The following is a 16,626-nucleotide window of genomic DNA, read 5'->3' as shown; positions in this document are numbered from 1 at the left end:
GAAAGAAAGCAGCTAGGAGCTGAGGAAAGCAATGGCTTGGGAATAAAGAGACTCTGGTTCCCATCTCTCCATTGGGAGCTAAACGGGGTATATTAGGCATGAGAAAGTGCTTTGTAAACAGAATATGTCATGCACATTCAAAGTAATTCTTTTCTTTTCAGGATCAATTCTGTTTATTGCCTTTATGCTGCTTACCTCATTGTATAACTCCTAAAGAAAGATCTCAGTCAATGAAATGGTGATTTGAGAACGCATCAGTGCCAGTTATGCTCTTGTGTCTCCAAAGAGAACTGACTCTTCCCTGAGATTCAGAGGATTTTATTTCTGGCCATGTCCTCATGTATTTCTATTTCCATGTTCTAACCTAATACCAGACTCGATTAGCATGTCAGCATGAAGAGAGACTGGTCTCTGAAATCTGATCCTGGCGGCCTCCATCCCTAGCTTCATCTCCAGACTGTGTTTTCTGGAACCCTCCTCCTGATGACTACCTGGTTAGAAGCTGCTGCATGTCCTCATCTCCTTAGCCATATTTTCTATGGTCACAAACTCAGGGGACAGCAATGTTGGCAAATCTCTCTTAATGTGCCTAATTAACTTGCATATGCCAGAGACAGGAGCCTGTACTATTTATGGCACAGAGAAGTGAGAAAATGTCCCCTACCATGGGTATCAGGTAACTAACGCAGTCCTGCCAAAGTTTGGTTGTGAAACACGAAGCCTCTGAAACCTGTTGGTGTTAAGTGCACACCAAATATTCAATCCAGACATGTCGTGCTTGAGCTATTCTGGGGCTCATAAACCTTTCATCAGAATCAGAGGTGAAATATTTGGCCTTATTTGTAAGTCCCATATTTCTAAAGACCTTGGGGGCTCATTTAGTATTCCCAGCAGAAAGGTCACAAGGTTGGTTTTCAGGGGTCCTGGTTTAGTGGAACTGATGACTTCAAGCAGGAGATACTTTCACGATTTTCCAGGAACCAGCACCTCACTCCTCCTGTGTGTTGCCTACTCTGGTTCCTTTCCCTCTCCCTAGCCAACCCCCTCCACCACAAGCCCCCTAAACACAGGCACTGTTGTATAGGGCTGTTCAGAGCACTTACATTTTCTGACCAAAACACTGACACCTTTATTTAATGGTAATATTAAGGAAGAAGGCTACTCCTTTTTAGGCAAGCTTTGTTACAAAAGGCTTTGAAAGTTGTGATTTTATTGGCGGAGGGGTTACTTAATTTTATAGAAACCTGAAATCTAAGGGTTAGAAGGGTCCTTTGAGATCATCTAGTCCACCCTTAGTTTTCCAGGTGAATGGACTGAGATCCGCAGAGGAAAGGTGACCAGCTCAAGAGCTCACAGCTGAGTCATAGTATATCTGCACTCTTACATATCAGTTCTTGGACCTCAGGCAAGTTATCTAACCACTGATGGCCTCTGTTTCCTCATAGCGGTTCTAAGGATTGAGTGAGATGATCCACTGAAAATAATTGGCACAGTGCCTGGCACGGAGTCAGTGTACCATTTTTCTAGATTCCATATATGTGCATTAGTGTGTGATATTTTTCTCTTTCTGACTTATTTCACTCTGTATGACAGACTCTAGGTCCATCCATGTCTCTACAAATAACCCTGTTTCATTCCTTGTAGTGGCTGGGTAATATTCCATTGTATTTATGACCCACATTTTCTTTATCCTATTTCCAAGGCAGGAATAGAGACTCAGACATAGAGAATGCGCATGTGGATGCGAATGTCAGGGAAGAAGAGGGTGGGATGAATCGGGAGACTGGGATTGACATATACACAATAATACTATGTGTGAAATAGGCAGCTAGTGGGAAGCTGCTATAAAGCACAGGAAGCTCAGCTTGGTGTCTGTGATGACCAAGAGGGGTGAGATAGTGGGAGGATGAGAGGGTGGTCCAAGAGGGAGGGGATATATGTATATTTATGGCTGATTTGTACAGCAGAAACTAATGGAACACTGTAAAACAATTGTATTCCAACAGAAAAAATGAGTGTGCCAGCTCAAACTTCCAGGAGAAAAGAGTAAGAATTTGTATTCTCCCCAATCCTTGCCAGTGTTTAAATAGAAAATTTTCATGTTTCTATTATTACACATTGAGACTTTCCTCGCTGCAATTTACAGCCATTGTTTTAATTTATAATTTAAAAAATTATTTTTATAAAAGTAATATAGTACTGAACAAAAAGAATCCAGAGCAAAAAAACCATATATAATGAAAAGTAAGTCTGCTCCCATTTCTGTTTTTCTTTCTATCGAGGAAGGTTCCTTATTTCTTTATTATTCCTTATGTATCCTTCCAGGGTTGTCCACGTGATTACAAACATAGATGCATGGTGTTTGTGTATGTGTGGGTACATATGTACATATATATGTATATACTGTACTCATACACTTAATTATCCTCTCTGTGCTGTCTGCATGCTGGTGTTTCTACTTAACAAAAGGCCTTGGAGGTTATTTCAATTCAGGATTATTAATATTTATTTCATTTTAAAATGTCCAATTAAAAAATCTACATTCCACTTATTTACGTCTTTGTATGAAAACAGAACACTTCTTATATCCAACTTTATGCTTGATCTAGATATTCACTTCTAGTACCCTACTTTGAGATGCCCTGCAGTGAGGTGCCTCTTGACTTCTGTTTAGGGCCAGACTCTTCTAGCCAAAGCCAAGCAGTTATCCAGGTAATACAGACAGAAAGGCTTTACCTAGGTGATTGCTGTAAAAGCACATATTGGTAATGACAATGACAGAAGAAATAGCTGAGAAGTGTTTTGTTGGCATACAAAGGACGCAGAACTATGACTTCGATGTTAATATCTGCTATTATCAAGCCCTTACTATTGCCAGGCCTTGCATTTTATGTGAATTATACTTTGTTACTCTCCTTATTTCTATGTGGAGAGGGCGATGGCATCCCACTCCAGTACTCTTGCCTGGAAAATCCCATGGACAGAGGAGCCTGGGGGGCTGCGGTCCATGGGGTCGCGAAGAGTCAGACACGATTGAGCGACTTCCCTTTCACTTTTCACTTTCATGCATTGGAGAAGGAAATGGCAACCCACTCCAGTGTTCTTGCCTGGAGAATCCCAGGGATGGGGGAGCCTGGTGGGCTGCCGTCTATGGGGTCACACAGAGTCGGACATGACTGAAGTGACTTAGCAGCAGCAGCAGCAGTATTTCTATGAGGTTAATATTATCATCACTCCCATTTTATAGCTATTGAGACTGGGCTGGGGCTCATGGCACTTAAATAACTGATCTAGGGTCTCAAGGATGTAAAAATTAGTAGACCCTGGATTTAAACTCAGGTGAATGTGACACCAGCACCAAAGCCCACTTTCTAATGTCTGCCAAAATGCCTCCACATACACATCTATAATTTAATTTAGTTAGTGATAAGAGGATATATTTTTAAGTATCAGAAATATTAATAATTATTTAATATTAATTTTTATAACCATGCTGGTTATTAGATATTTTAATACCACTCTAGATTTTATCCATTGCTCCCCCAAATCTGACTGATATTCTAGTTAAATTGAACCAGTCTCTCCTACCTAAAAATACCTTGTGCTTTCCTGTACTAGTATATACTTTGGTTCTAGAAATGCTGAAGAAAGTCCTCAAGTTAGCCAGTTCTGTTTTGCAACAAATGTGTATAGAGCAATTACTAGGTCACAACTAAAATGAAAACAGTCACAAGGAACTGGAAATGATGGAAAATTCCAGGATGTGGCTTTTGTCTAGTCTCTGTTTGTTGGCTGAGTCAATAGACTTGAAGGACTCCCTTCTTCATTGCATGTTTTGCAGGACACCTCAGCACCTCTTTCTCTTTGAAAAGAGGAAAAACACTTCCCTCTCCATTGTTTCATTTGCCTCCATCTTTCCTCATTTTCTTCCACTTCCTTAACCCTAGGTAATACTCTCATTTTGAATTTTTCTCCATCCTTACCTGAGAACAGAATGGATACTGGTGATGGGGAAGTGGAGGAATGAAGGAAATAACTAATTTGGTTCTGTGTGATAATGTGAAAGGTGAACTTTGTTGTCAAGAGGTAACTGTGTGAATATAAGACTGTTAGGGGGAAAAGTGTTCTTCACTCAAAGATTTGGAGAGCACTGTGAGTGGGAGTTAACGTGTGCTGTGGGAAGCTAAGTGTGTGGTTCAGCTGGAGCTGACTGAACCTTCTCTTATAGCCGCTTTGGTCTGTTTGTTACTTGAACTTAGCTGGCATCCTCCTCCTCTCCAGTTCAAGGTTTCTTACCAGTGGCACTTATTGACATTTTGGTCTGGATAGTTCTTGATTGCAGGGTGCTATTCTGTTCATTATAGGATGTTTAACAGCGTCCCTGGACTCTTCTCACTGAATGCCAGTAGTATTCTACCATCCAAGTCTTAATGTCAAGCATGTCTTCAGATATTGCCAAAGGGCCCTGAGGGAGAGGGGCAAGATTGCTCTCAGTTGAGAACCACCGCTGTAGCTATTGCTTCTGCCTGGCACGCTCTTCCCCTAAAGGGCCTTATCCATACCCTCTCACCTCCTTCAAATCTCAGTGCAGATGTTACACCACTGAGGCTACTCTGACACATTTACTTAATATGCAAACTCTTAATCTCTTAACCTGTATCCCTTACCCTCCTCTACTTTTTAATTTTCATGACCATCTAATGCACCAAACAATGTACTTATTTTTATGTGTTTGTATTTCTTTTTCTTACTCAAATGTAAGCTCCTTGAGAGACCAGTTTTGTTCCCTGTTACTTCCTAAGCACTTAGAGCAGTTCCTCACATACTATTTAAAAAAATAAAAATACGTATGCAATGGTCTACAGTGAAAAGTTGAGCCCTTACTTCTGTGCTCTGTGCTTCCAGTTCTCTTCCCCAAATCAAGTAACCACTTTTTTCTAGTTGCTACTATATCCTTCTGGAGTTTCTTCCTGCAAAGTCAAGTAAGGGGGAATGTATATTTCCTATCCAAGTTTTATTCTATTTTCTTTTTTACCAAAAGTTGGCATACACATACACCTGCTCAGCACCTTCTTTTTTATTTAAACTTATATGCATTTTGAAAATGGTATTTTTGTCTAGGAAGATTTTTCTCTCCTGTTTGAACTTTTCCTCTCTGTGCTTAAAACTTGAAGATCTACAGTCCTGGAAACAGTGACCTGACTTCCTTGTCCTTTAACAACAACAACAAAAAAACTTGATTTGCCCTTTAAACTTGAATTCAGATTTCAGTCACACCCTAGCAAGGTCTAAGCCAGTCAGAGGTCTGCCTCCTTGCTCCTTGCATGAGAGCTACTCATTGACTCAAGTCCATATGTCATTTGATTATTTTGGATTATATGACAAGCTCTTTTTTTTTTTTTTTAGTATAAATTAAATTGGTTCCCTTTAGGACAGGGCCAAGCGTTGGTTCTTCTTGGAAATCAGCCAGTCTGTGAGGGGATGCAGACTCTGTTGATTTGGACCTTTGGGCAAGAATCCCCTGGGGTGTTCCTAGGCAGCCTTTCAAGCTGTAACTACAGAAGGGAACCGGGGTGGGACAAGTACCTTGTGCAGCTTTGACTGCACTGGAGGTGACCTAGACATTTGTTTACAACCGGCTCCTCTGAATGTCAGTGGAGAGAGAGTGGCTCTTTGCCCTGTTTATACATATACTGAGCCTCCGGTAAGCCTGAAAAGCAACTTAGGAGTCTAAATGTTTGAAAGGCTCAGGGACGAATATCTGGCCTGCTGCCAGTGGTGTGACTCTGTGATGGGCACTTCATCCTATGGAGGCAAATGAATGGTGTGTGTTTTGAAATTAAGCACTTGGTGATTATTACGTTCTTAAAACATTTAGCTCTCAACTTATCAGACCTCAATGTATGACATTTCATGTTAGCCAAAACAGCTGTATTTTTTAAAGAGCTAAAAGATAAAATACATACCAACCTTTGAAACTGTAAACAAAGAATTAGAATGACAGATCACTACTGTTATCTTGGGTGTACATAAGAAAGATCCTCTTCTCATTTGGGAGGGATGTGTTCAGGTCATGGTACATTGTTTTTCTCTCCTTCGTTCCAGAAAGGTTAACAAGAAGTTGCAGCAGGCAAAAAGAACAGCTGGATCGTGCATCTTTCAAAACGGAAAAACTTGTGCCTTAATCATGGATGAACCCACAAGGAAATACTTTAGAAAAGACTGAACTCATCCATCCTTTCATAGAATATGCAATCTAATCAGCACTCCAAGGAAAGCAGAAAGGAAGGATTAAAAATAAGAGTCTGTGTTTACTTTTGTCTGGGATCTATGGAAATGTAGGTTTATGACTTGACTTGCACTGTCATAGTTAAAATAGATTGGATTTCACAAGGTAAGTGGTGGACCATGGGTCCTGTAGAGCAGCAGACAATTAACTGCCTTTCTTTTCTCAAGCTTGGAAGCCGCACTAAACTCTCAGAAGACTTTCCAACTGCACAGTGGCCAGTGGTGGCCATTGCCCTGCCCTCCCCTACCCTCCACCTTTACAGTCACTGACTCCCACAGCAGAATCACAGTCAGGTCTCCAATAACTGTATTTAGTAATCGTTTGTTGGAAAGAGAGACGCCCAATAGTTTGGGGTCTTTTTCATTATTTTATTTATTTTTAATATACAAACAAATAGAGTTTATTTCAAGCTTGAAAATGATATTCTATTTCTTTTTTGCAATTTGATCTCAGATTTTTGATTTGTAATGTGTTTGGGGGGAAGAGTCTAGTACTCTTCTTTTTAAACAGTTTTATTGAGATATAATTCACATATTATATAGTTCATCCATTTAAAGTATACAATTCAGTGGTTTTTAATATATTCACAAAGTTGTGCAGCCACCACAAAAATGTAATTTTAGAACAGTTTCATCACTCCAAGGAGAAATCCTATGCCTATTGGCAGTTATTCCCTATTTCCCCCACTCCCCCACTGGCAGCCATAGTCTTCTTTCTATCTCTGCGGATGTTCCTATTCTGCACAATCTCATATAATGAAAATCATTCAATATATGGTCATTTATGACTGGCTTCTTTCACTTGGTCCATGCATGCTGTAGCATGTGGCAGTACTTAATTTCTTTTTATTACTAGGTAATATTCCATTGCACAGATATACATTTTATTCATTCATTCATTCATTCATTCATTCATCAGTTAGTGAGTATTTGGATTGTTTCCACTTCTTGACTATTGTGAATAATTTGTAGTGATTATACATGTACAAGTTTTTTTGTGGATGTGTATTTTCTTTTTTAACTGTATAAACTATTTATTCACACAGCACCGACACATTATTTCTTCTTGGACACACCCACAGTGCGACCGCGGCGGCCTGTGGTCTTGGTGTGCTGGCCTCGAACGCGGAGTCCCCAGAAGTGGCGCAGCCCCCTGTGGGCCTGAATCTTCTTCAGGCGCTCCAGGTCTTCACGGAGTTTGTTGTCTAGACCGTTGGCCAGGACCTGGCTGTATTTTCCGTCCTTCGTCCTTCTGTCTGTTTAAGAACCAGTCTGGGATCTTGTATTGGCGTGGATTCTGCATAATGGTGATCACACGTTCCACCTCGTCCTCGGTGAGCTCTCCTGCCCTCTTGGTGAGATCAATGTCCACTTTCCTCAACACCACATGAGCGTATCTTCGTCCCACACCCTTAACTGCAGTGATGGCAAAGGCAATTTTCCGCTGCCCATCAATGTTGGTGTTGAGTACTCGCAAGATGTGCTGGAACTTCTCAGGAATTACTAGAGACATGGCGGCGGCCCCAGCGGCGGCGTGTAGGCCTCCAGTGGAAGAGCTGGATGTGTATTTTCGTTTCTTTCGTTTCTTTTTTTTTTTTTACTGTCACCTTGTTTATTGAACTTATATGCACAGTACATCATGCAAAATGCTGGGCTGGATAAATCACAAGCTGGGATCAAGATTGCTGAGAGAAATATCAACAACCTCAGATATGCAGATGATACTGTGTTTTCATTTCTTTTGGGTATATACCTGCAGGTAGAACTGCTGGTTATACGGCAACTTTACTACTGTCTGATTTTTTATAGAGCCAGGAGTTTCTGTCAGGACTCGCGTGAAGAATACATATTTGAAAAGGCAGAGAAAAGTCTTATTTTCAGACATTTTAAAAGGTGCTAAATGAATACCATAATCAGTTAAATGTAACTTCGATGATTCTTAAATTGAAAAATATGAGGCAAAAAAGAAGTTAATTAAACACTTTCATTATTTGAACCTTAAAGTTTTTATTTCATTGGACTTTATTTCATTGACCTTAAAGTAACTTCATTGTTTGGGAATCTAAGATTAGGTTTAATTTTTCTATTTATTTTTTACTTTTTGCCTGTGTTCCTACCACTATTTCACTGCAACTTCCCCTAATGATTGGTGCCATGACTGTCAATACAGAAGAAGGTTTACCCGATTTGCAGAAAAAGAAGAAGAAGAGAAAGAAAACACTCCTTCCCCAACAGAGGTTTTACATAAGTATTTCACATTCTGGTAAGGTAGAGTATTACACTAATCTAGCTGAGTCTTTTCTTAGCCATCTACCATCTGGTCTGTATACACTGAGTTACACTTGAATTTTAGTTAAACCCAGCAGATCCATCTAACTGCTCCTAAGGTCGAAATCCAGATATGAGATGCTTCACTGCTACTCAACTTATCAAAGAAGGCTGAATTCAACCAGGGTCCCGTCTTTCTGGGGTGGAATCTAGGAAATATCAAGCACTTTCTTATAATACTGTGAGTAAAAGACTCTTGAACTCCGGGTTTGCTTTGTTCCAATACTCCACACCAGTCCACGGCATGAAGAAAGCAAAAACCTGACAAGTTAAAGCCCAACTTTCAAGACTTTGAAAAGGGCTGTGGAAATAATTTTCTCTCCTATTTTAATGCTTCTTAACCCTGATTATAGTTATAAATAATGCTTATTTTTATCTAATGAGGCTAACATCACATATGATAGCACTTTATCTGAGGAGGCATAAAAATAGAGCAAGAAATCATTACTAACAATGCAAAGCAAATTTGAAAAATCAGCAAAGTTTAAAATAAAATGTTCCTAGTTGATGTCATGTGCTACTTGCCTAATGATAAAGGTAGCACATGATTATAACTCAATCCAGAGCACTTTTTCAACTTCTTCTGTGGTACTTACTGCAGGCCTTGGGTGACTCCTTTGTATGTACCTGGGCACAACTGCAGCTCAGGAAACTCTTGCTTCTGGGAATGTAAAGGATACCTACAATTTTTTGTCTGTCCAGCATCCATTCCCCTCTTTTTTAGTAACCAGATTCCTTTGAGAGAATTCCCCTCTCTTGTAGAGTGTGCCATTTTGAAGGGACTGCCCTGCCCCTGATTAGGTGATGGTCACGTGACCTGAGCCTGGCCAATCAGATGTTCTTTCTTGGTAATCTGACTCTTGAAGAGTGGACTCTGTAAGACAAAGGCAGATAATAATTTCTCCAGGCAAAGGCACTCTGAGACCAACCTTAGAACCTGGCGCTGCGAATGTCCTGGCCTTTCAGCCTTTCTTGATTTTTCCATTAAATTCTCTTCAGTTCAGTCACTCAGTCATGTCTGACTCTTTGCGACACTATGAATTGCAGCATGTCAGGCCTCCCTGTCCATCGCCAATTCCTAGAGTTCACCCAAACTCGTGTCCATCGAATCCGTGATGCCATCCAGCCATCTCATCCTCTGTTGTCCCCTTCTCCTCCTGCCCCCAATCCCTCCCAGCATCAGAGTCTTTTCCAATGAGTCAACTCTTTGCATGAGGTGGCCAAAGTACTGGAGTTTCAGCTTTAGCATCATTCCTTCCAAAGAACACCCAGGGCTGATCTCATTTGTGTTTTGTTTTTTTTTTTAATCTCCTTTAGAATGGACTGGTTGGATCTCCTTGCAGTCCAAGGGACTCTCAAGAGTCTTCTCCAACACCACAGTTCAAAAGCATCAATTCTTCAGCGCTCAGCTTTCTTCACAGTCCAACTCTCACATCCATACATGACTACTGGAAAAACCATAGCTTTGACTAGACAGACCTTTGTTGGCAAAGTAATGTCTCTGCTCTTTTAATAAGCTACCTAGGTTGGTCATAACTTTCCTTCCAAGGAGTAAGCATCTTTTAATTTCATGGCTGCAGTCACCATCTGCAGTGATTTTGGAGCCCCCCAAAATAAAGTCTGACACTGTTTCTACTGTTTCCCCGTCTATTTCCCATGAAGTGATGGGACCAGATGCCATGATCTCAGTTTTCTGAATGTTGAGCTTTAAGCCAACATTTTCACTCTCCTCTTTTACTTTCATCAAGAGGGTTTTTAGTTCCTCTTCACTTTCTGCCATAAGGGTGGTGTCATCTGCATATCTGAGGTTATTGGTATTTCTCCCGGCAATCTTGATTCCAGCTTGTGTTTCTTCCAGTCCAGCGTTTCTCATGATGTACTCTGCATATAAGTTAAATAGGCAGGGTGACAATATACAGCCTTGATGTACTCCTTTTCCTATTTGGAACCAGTCTGTTGTTCCATGTCCAGTTCTAACTGTTGCTTCCTGACCTGCATACAGATTTCTCAAGAGGCAGGTCAGGTGGTCTGATATTCCCATCTGTTTCAGAATTTTCCACAGTTTATTGTGATCCACACAGTCAAAGGCTTTGGCATAGTCAATAAAGCAGAAATTCTCTTATCCCCTTGTTAACTCTGTCAATTCACTTTTGTTTCTTTCAATGAAAACCCAAATTGATAACACAGGCACCATGAGGTTCTTTCTTAGTGTGGCAGTACTCACACTTACCCATCACACCCTCCTTCAGTTCAGTTCAGTTCAGTCGCTCATTCATGTCCGACTCTTTGTGGCCCCATGGACTGCAGCACGCCAGGCTTCCCTGTCCATTACCAACTCCCCAAGCTTGCTCAAACTCATGTCCATTGAGTCAGTGATGCCATCCAACCATCTCATCCTCTGTTGTCACCTTCTCCTTCTGCCTTCAATCTTTCCCAGCATCAGAGTCTTTTCCAGTGAGTGAGTTCTTCCCATCAGGTGGCCAAAGTATTGAAGTTTCAACTTCAACATCAGTCCTTCCAATGAACACCCAGGACTGATCTCCTTTAGGATAGACTGGTTGGATCATTTTGCAGTCCAAGGGACTCTCAAGAGTCTTCTCCAACACCACAGTTCAAAAGCATCAATTCTTTGGTGCTCAGCTTTCTTTATAGTCCAACACTCCCATCCATGCATAACTACTGGAAAAAACATAGGTTTGACTAGTTGGAAAATCATGTCTGCCTTCTTAGAGCAGAGCATTTCTCACTGAGCATCCACCTGTGGTTCAGATTTCAATTGTGATACATTTTATTCCTTGGAAGGTAGCACAGTGTACTGAGAAGACAGTCCACACCCTGGAGTGGAATTACCCATATTAAAATCCTGGCCTTGTGCCTTAACTAAACCTGTCTACTTATCGGTTAAAAGAGAATAGTAGTATCTACTTTATAGGGTAGTTGAGAAAATTGAATAAGATCATTCACATAAAGTGCTTAACCTAGTACTGGGTACATAATACATCCTCAACAAAATTAACTATGGGGACAATAGCTTAAATCTACTTCCTTAGATTTCCTTTTATTTGTTCTGTGTGGCATCTCTTTTTGGATAATAGGATTAAGCAAATATGATGTCTCTCAGGTACAAAGATACAGTGTGATCAAGTGAACATGTGTTTGGAGTTATTAAGCAAGCAGTGATTTTAAGAGGCTGGAGTCAGGGACTTTGCTGAAATAGAGCTCTCTGTATTTAATTGTTATCTATTACATTCTCTCTCTCTTTACATCATCTCCTCGGATTCCTCTTTTTTCCTTGACTTTTTATGGTCAAATCTTGCAGCTGAACATACCTCTAATTCAAGAAATAGTTATTGAGGGCCAGCATTGAACATAAAGATGCATTAGAATGCTTAACACTCTTCTTCATCTTCATTTCTATTGCTTTCCCTGACATTCATGCTCTTAGGAATTCTTACTCAAATGGTCAAAAGGACTTCTTAACTGACCTTTACTCTTCCTCCCACCACTCAAATCTGTCTGCCAGATTAATCTTCCTAAAATTCAGCTCTGACTACGTATATCAGCAAAACCCCCTGTTATTCATCATTATGGTCCAAATAAGTTCAACTGTCTTATCTCTAGTGTGTGGGGTCTTACAATATGGTGTCACATTTTCTTCTCTGTCTTCTCCCTTCTGTTCTCCATTGCCCTGAACATCATCTCTTCCTCTCTGGCAGGATTTGCAATTCCCTCCCAAAATGGGTCAAAACCTTGACCATTCTTTAAGACCAGGAATAAATGTCACTAGTCTAAGAAGTTTTTCCCGGTTTACTAAGACACACAAAGGCTCTCCCTCCCCTGAAGCTCTGGAGCACACTATAACTCTGTTTCCAGCTTTTTAAGATTCTGCTTTATTTCATAGACATTGAGGTAAGACCGATAGGACTCCTGGACTATAAGAAGAGAGATTCTGAAATGTACTTCCAAGGAGAGAGTGGGGAATTTAGTTTTCTCTGGAAACTTAAAGACAGGAATACATATTTCAGGGAAATTTTTTTATAAGATCCTGTTCTGCCTGGAAGTCAGTCAATGAACTAACATCTGCCAAAAGATTGGGTAATTACAATTCTAGTAAGTTTCTGGAGATAGTTTAAATTCCTTGAGACTGCATATGCATTTAGACAAGAAGAGAGAATACTAGCATGGACTCTCAGAAGGGAGATTAAAGACTACCTGGATGTATTTTTCCTTTGCCAAAGGAAATAGTTAGTAGCCAGGAGAAACCCCTAGAGGAGGGGTTGTTTTGAGAGTCTCTGTACCTTCTTGCATGCTAAGTTTCTTCAGTCGTGTCCGACTCTTTGTGACCCTATGAACCACAGCCCACCAGGCTCTTCTGTCCACGAAAATTCTCCAAGCAAGAATACTGGAGTGGGTTGCCATACCCTTCTCCCGGGGACCTTCCCAACCCAGGGAGTGAACCCGCGTCTTTTACGTTCTACCTGCATTGGCAGGGTTCTTTACACTGACCTTTCCCACCGCCATGTCCGTCTTAGGCCTGTCCTTCACCTTCCACCAGAATCAAAGAGAACTTTCTCTGTGTCCCTTTCCTTCAGGGATAGGTTATAAAGCCATCTCAGATTCTGAGCTAAACTATCAATCATATTGTGCCTCTTGTGCTCAGTTGTGTCCAACTCTTTAGCGACCCCAGGGACTGTAGCCTGACAGACTCCTCTGTCTAAGGATTATCCCAGCAAGAACACTGGAGTGGGTTGTCATTACCTCCTCCAGGGAATCTTCCCGACCCAAGGATGAAACCCATATCTCCTTCAGTTCCTGCATTGGCAGGTGGATTCTTTTACCACTGAGCCACCTGGCAAGCCCCTATCAGTCATATATCTTGGCTCAAAGAATAATATTTATTTGCCTATAATGTGGATTTATTTATTCCACCTTTTAGTTCTATTGATTTTGTTTTATGTATTTTGAAGTTTATATTAAAAGGCACATGTGAATTTAGGATTGTTACATTTTTCTGGTGAATTGATTCTTTTATCATTATGAAATATTTTTTGCCATCTCTGGTAATATTCCTTGAAGTCTACTTTGATAGTGAGGCCACATCACTTTTTGTGGTTGACATTTGCAAAATAATTTTTTTCCATCCTTTTACTTTCAGCCTATTTTAGCCCTTACATTTAATCCATGCCTCCTATAAATAGTATATAGTGGATTCATTGAGTTATTAAAAAAATATGATAATCTCTGTCTTTTAATTGGAGTGTTCAGTTCATTAGCATTTAATGTAATTATTTATCTAGCTACATTTATGTATCCTATTTTCCCATTTGTTTTCTGTTTGCTTGTTTTCATAAAGAGCTGCATTTGAATAGGAAACTCATGGATACAGTGCTTCTACCCTTATTTGGTAATATTTTAATATCTTAACCCATGAAGTAAGGGGTCTTTCTGATATTACTCAAATGTTGCCAGGTGAACATCTGATTTTTTGCCTATCAGTAAGGGAATGTCCCAATTACTTAAAGCTTAAGCCATTTTCAGTTTTATTTTTGTAAATGGTAGCTCAGAGACCATCTTCTCCCATGTCTTTTACATAGTTTGGGCTGATATAATACAACGGAGTTCCACAAGAAGGATAATTGAGTCAAAGAGTATTAAACAAGTGTATAATTAATGATGTACATTACTCCATTGTTTTCCAGGTAGGTGGTAGCAATTTACTATGCAACTAGAAATGCATGAGAGTGTCAATTTTGCCACACTTTTAGCTGCATTGGATATTTTCATGTAATATAAAAATTACTTTATTTACAAATTTAATTATACCTTAACTCTGTGATTATATTTAGTATATCCTAAATTTTGTATGTTCTGTAAGAACCTCAGAGCAATATGTGAAAATATAAAATAACTATTATTCTGAGAGTTCTAAAGAATGTTTTTACATAGGCACAGTGAAAAATTCTAGAGAAGATCCAGGGAGACTAAAAAAATTCCCTGCTTGATTCCTGAAGAACACAATTGCTACTTAATAAATCTTTCTATTAAGAATCCTCCTTTTCAAAACCTCATGCCAAATCTATATTCTGTTTCATTCTAAGGCATTGTCTCAAAAGGAATTTGCAAGATGCAAATTTTGATGCATCTAAGAAACAACTATGTGCTCAGAATGGTGATTGGCCCACCCTGACATCAGGGGAAAATAAAAATCTTTGCTAATTAGGTGCTTTTGTAGTAAGGAAACAATGATTTCTACTATGCAATTGAGTATGAGAATTTCTTTCATTATAAACTGCAATTCTTTGTTATGTGAAAGCAAGAACTAATTTTATTTTCAGATCAATATATGGTGTGATGAATTAGTAGATGTGAAATGTTGGACATAGTATAAAATAGCAAATTAGGCTGACTGAGTTTGGGAGCATCTGTCTAATCAGACCACATGGCTATGGCCAGGTTACACAAATCACATAGGTTGCTGCTCTGGAGTTTTCTGGATTGTACAGAACTTCCTGATTGAGACAGGCCTCTGAAAAATCACAATGGGACTTTGAACAAATGCTTTCATCTCTAAGGCTTGTCTCATAAAATTGGTGTGGTTCTGAAATGTGTTTTCTCAAAGGGTGTAATGCGTATTTGCTTTTTGTTGGGCGGGCTGAGCCAATAATGATTGCAATCGATAAGAAACCCTTTCATCACTTGAGTTTTATGATAGTGACTTTAAGGGTCTCCTGACATGAGATGAACTCAGTTAAGTTTTATTGGTAATTTGCCAGATATGCGTCATGAAATCTACTCAGAGGAGTTCAGAATTCATTTTCATCTGCACCTATTGAAAGCCTCCAAAGATTATAGGAAACCTAAACCCATTTCCAACCTGGTCAGCATCTGGGGGTAATAGCCTACACAATCGGTTCCCAGCTGTCCAGACCAGTTCTCACAGGAACATTGACTGGCACAGATTTTCTGTCTGAGCTTTATTCCTCTCCTTTGCCTGTCTTTCCTCCAACTGTTGCCCCCCCTACAACCCCTGCCCCTCCACATACACACTCATATACCCTATCTAGCTGTCCCCTGTAAGTAGGAGATAGTCTGCTTTGATGGTGTTCTAAGCTCTAGCTGCCTTCCTGAAACTTAAAAAAAAATTATAAAACATTCTTAAATTATTTTTGAGTTGTAGTGATGCTTTAGATCTGTAATTTCACTTAAGCCTTACAATGATATTTTGAGAATATAATAATTCTTTTATAGAGGAGGAAATTGAGGCTAAGCAAAATTAAGCAACTTGTCAAATATCACGCCGCTATTTTACCTGGTGGATGAGGAATACTGTACACAGATCTAACTTGACTTCAATGTCCATAACCCTTCCAGAGACCACTTTGGCTTCCAGGGAGCACTAGGTAACTGAATACTTGCTTTCAGTTCAGTTCAGTCGCTCAGTCGTGTCCGACTCTTTGCGACCCCATGAATCACAGCACCCCAGGCCTCCCTGTCCATCGCCAACTCCCGGAGTTCACTCAAACTCACGTCCATCGAGTCAGTGATGCCATCCAGCCATCTCATCCTCTGTTGTCCCCTTCTCCTCCTGTCCTCAATCCCTACCATCATCAGGGTCTTTTCCAATGAGTCAACTCTTCGCATGAGGTGGCCAAAGTACTGGAGTTTCAGCTTTAGCATCATTCCTTCCAAAGAACACCCAGGACTGATCTCCTTTAGAATGGACTTGGATCTCCTTGCAGTCCAAGGGACTCTCAAGAGTCTTCTCCAACACCACAGTTCAAAAGCGTCAATTCTTCGGTGCTCAGCTTTCTTCACAATCCAACTCTCACATCCATACATGACTACTGGAAAAGCCATAGCCTTGACTAGATGGACCTTTGTTGGCAAAGTAACGTCTCTGCTTTTCAATATGCTATCTAGGTTGGTCATAACTTTCCTTCCAAGGAGAGTTTTAATTTCACGGCTACAGTCACCATCTGCAGTGATTTTGGAGCCCAAAAAAATAAAGTC

General features: G+C 40.1%; 1 pseudogene; it reads right to left on the bottom strand.

Moving 5' to 3' along the window:
• Window positions 1-7,296: 7,296 nt before the first annotated feature.
• Window positions 7,297-7,839, bottom strand: LOC138439706 (small ribosomal subunit protein uS13-like; annotated as a pseudogene).
• Window positions 7,840-16,626: the final 8,787 nt, after the last annotated feature.

This window comes from Ovis canadensis, chromosome 4, assembly GCF_042477335.2.
Source record: "Ovis canadensis isolate MfBH-ARS-UI-01 breed Bighorn chromosome 4, ARS-UI_OviCan_v2, whole genome shotgun sequence".
Taxonomy (NCBI): domain Eukaryota; kingdom Metazoa; phylum Chordata; class Mammalia; order Artiodactyla; family Bovidae; genus Ovis; species Ovis canadensis.
Note: the sequence above shows the minus strand (reverse complement) of the source record. Positions and strands in the feature narration are given on the sequence as shown.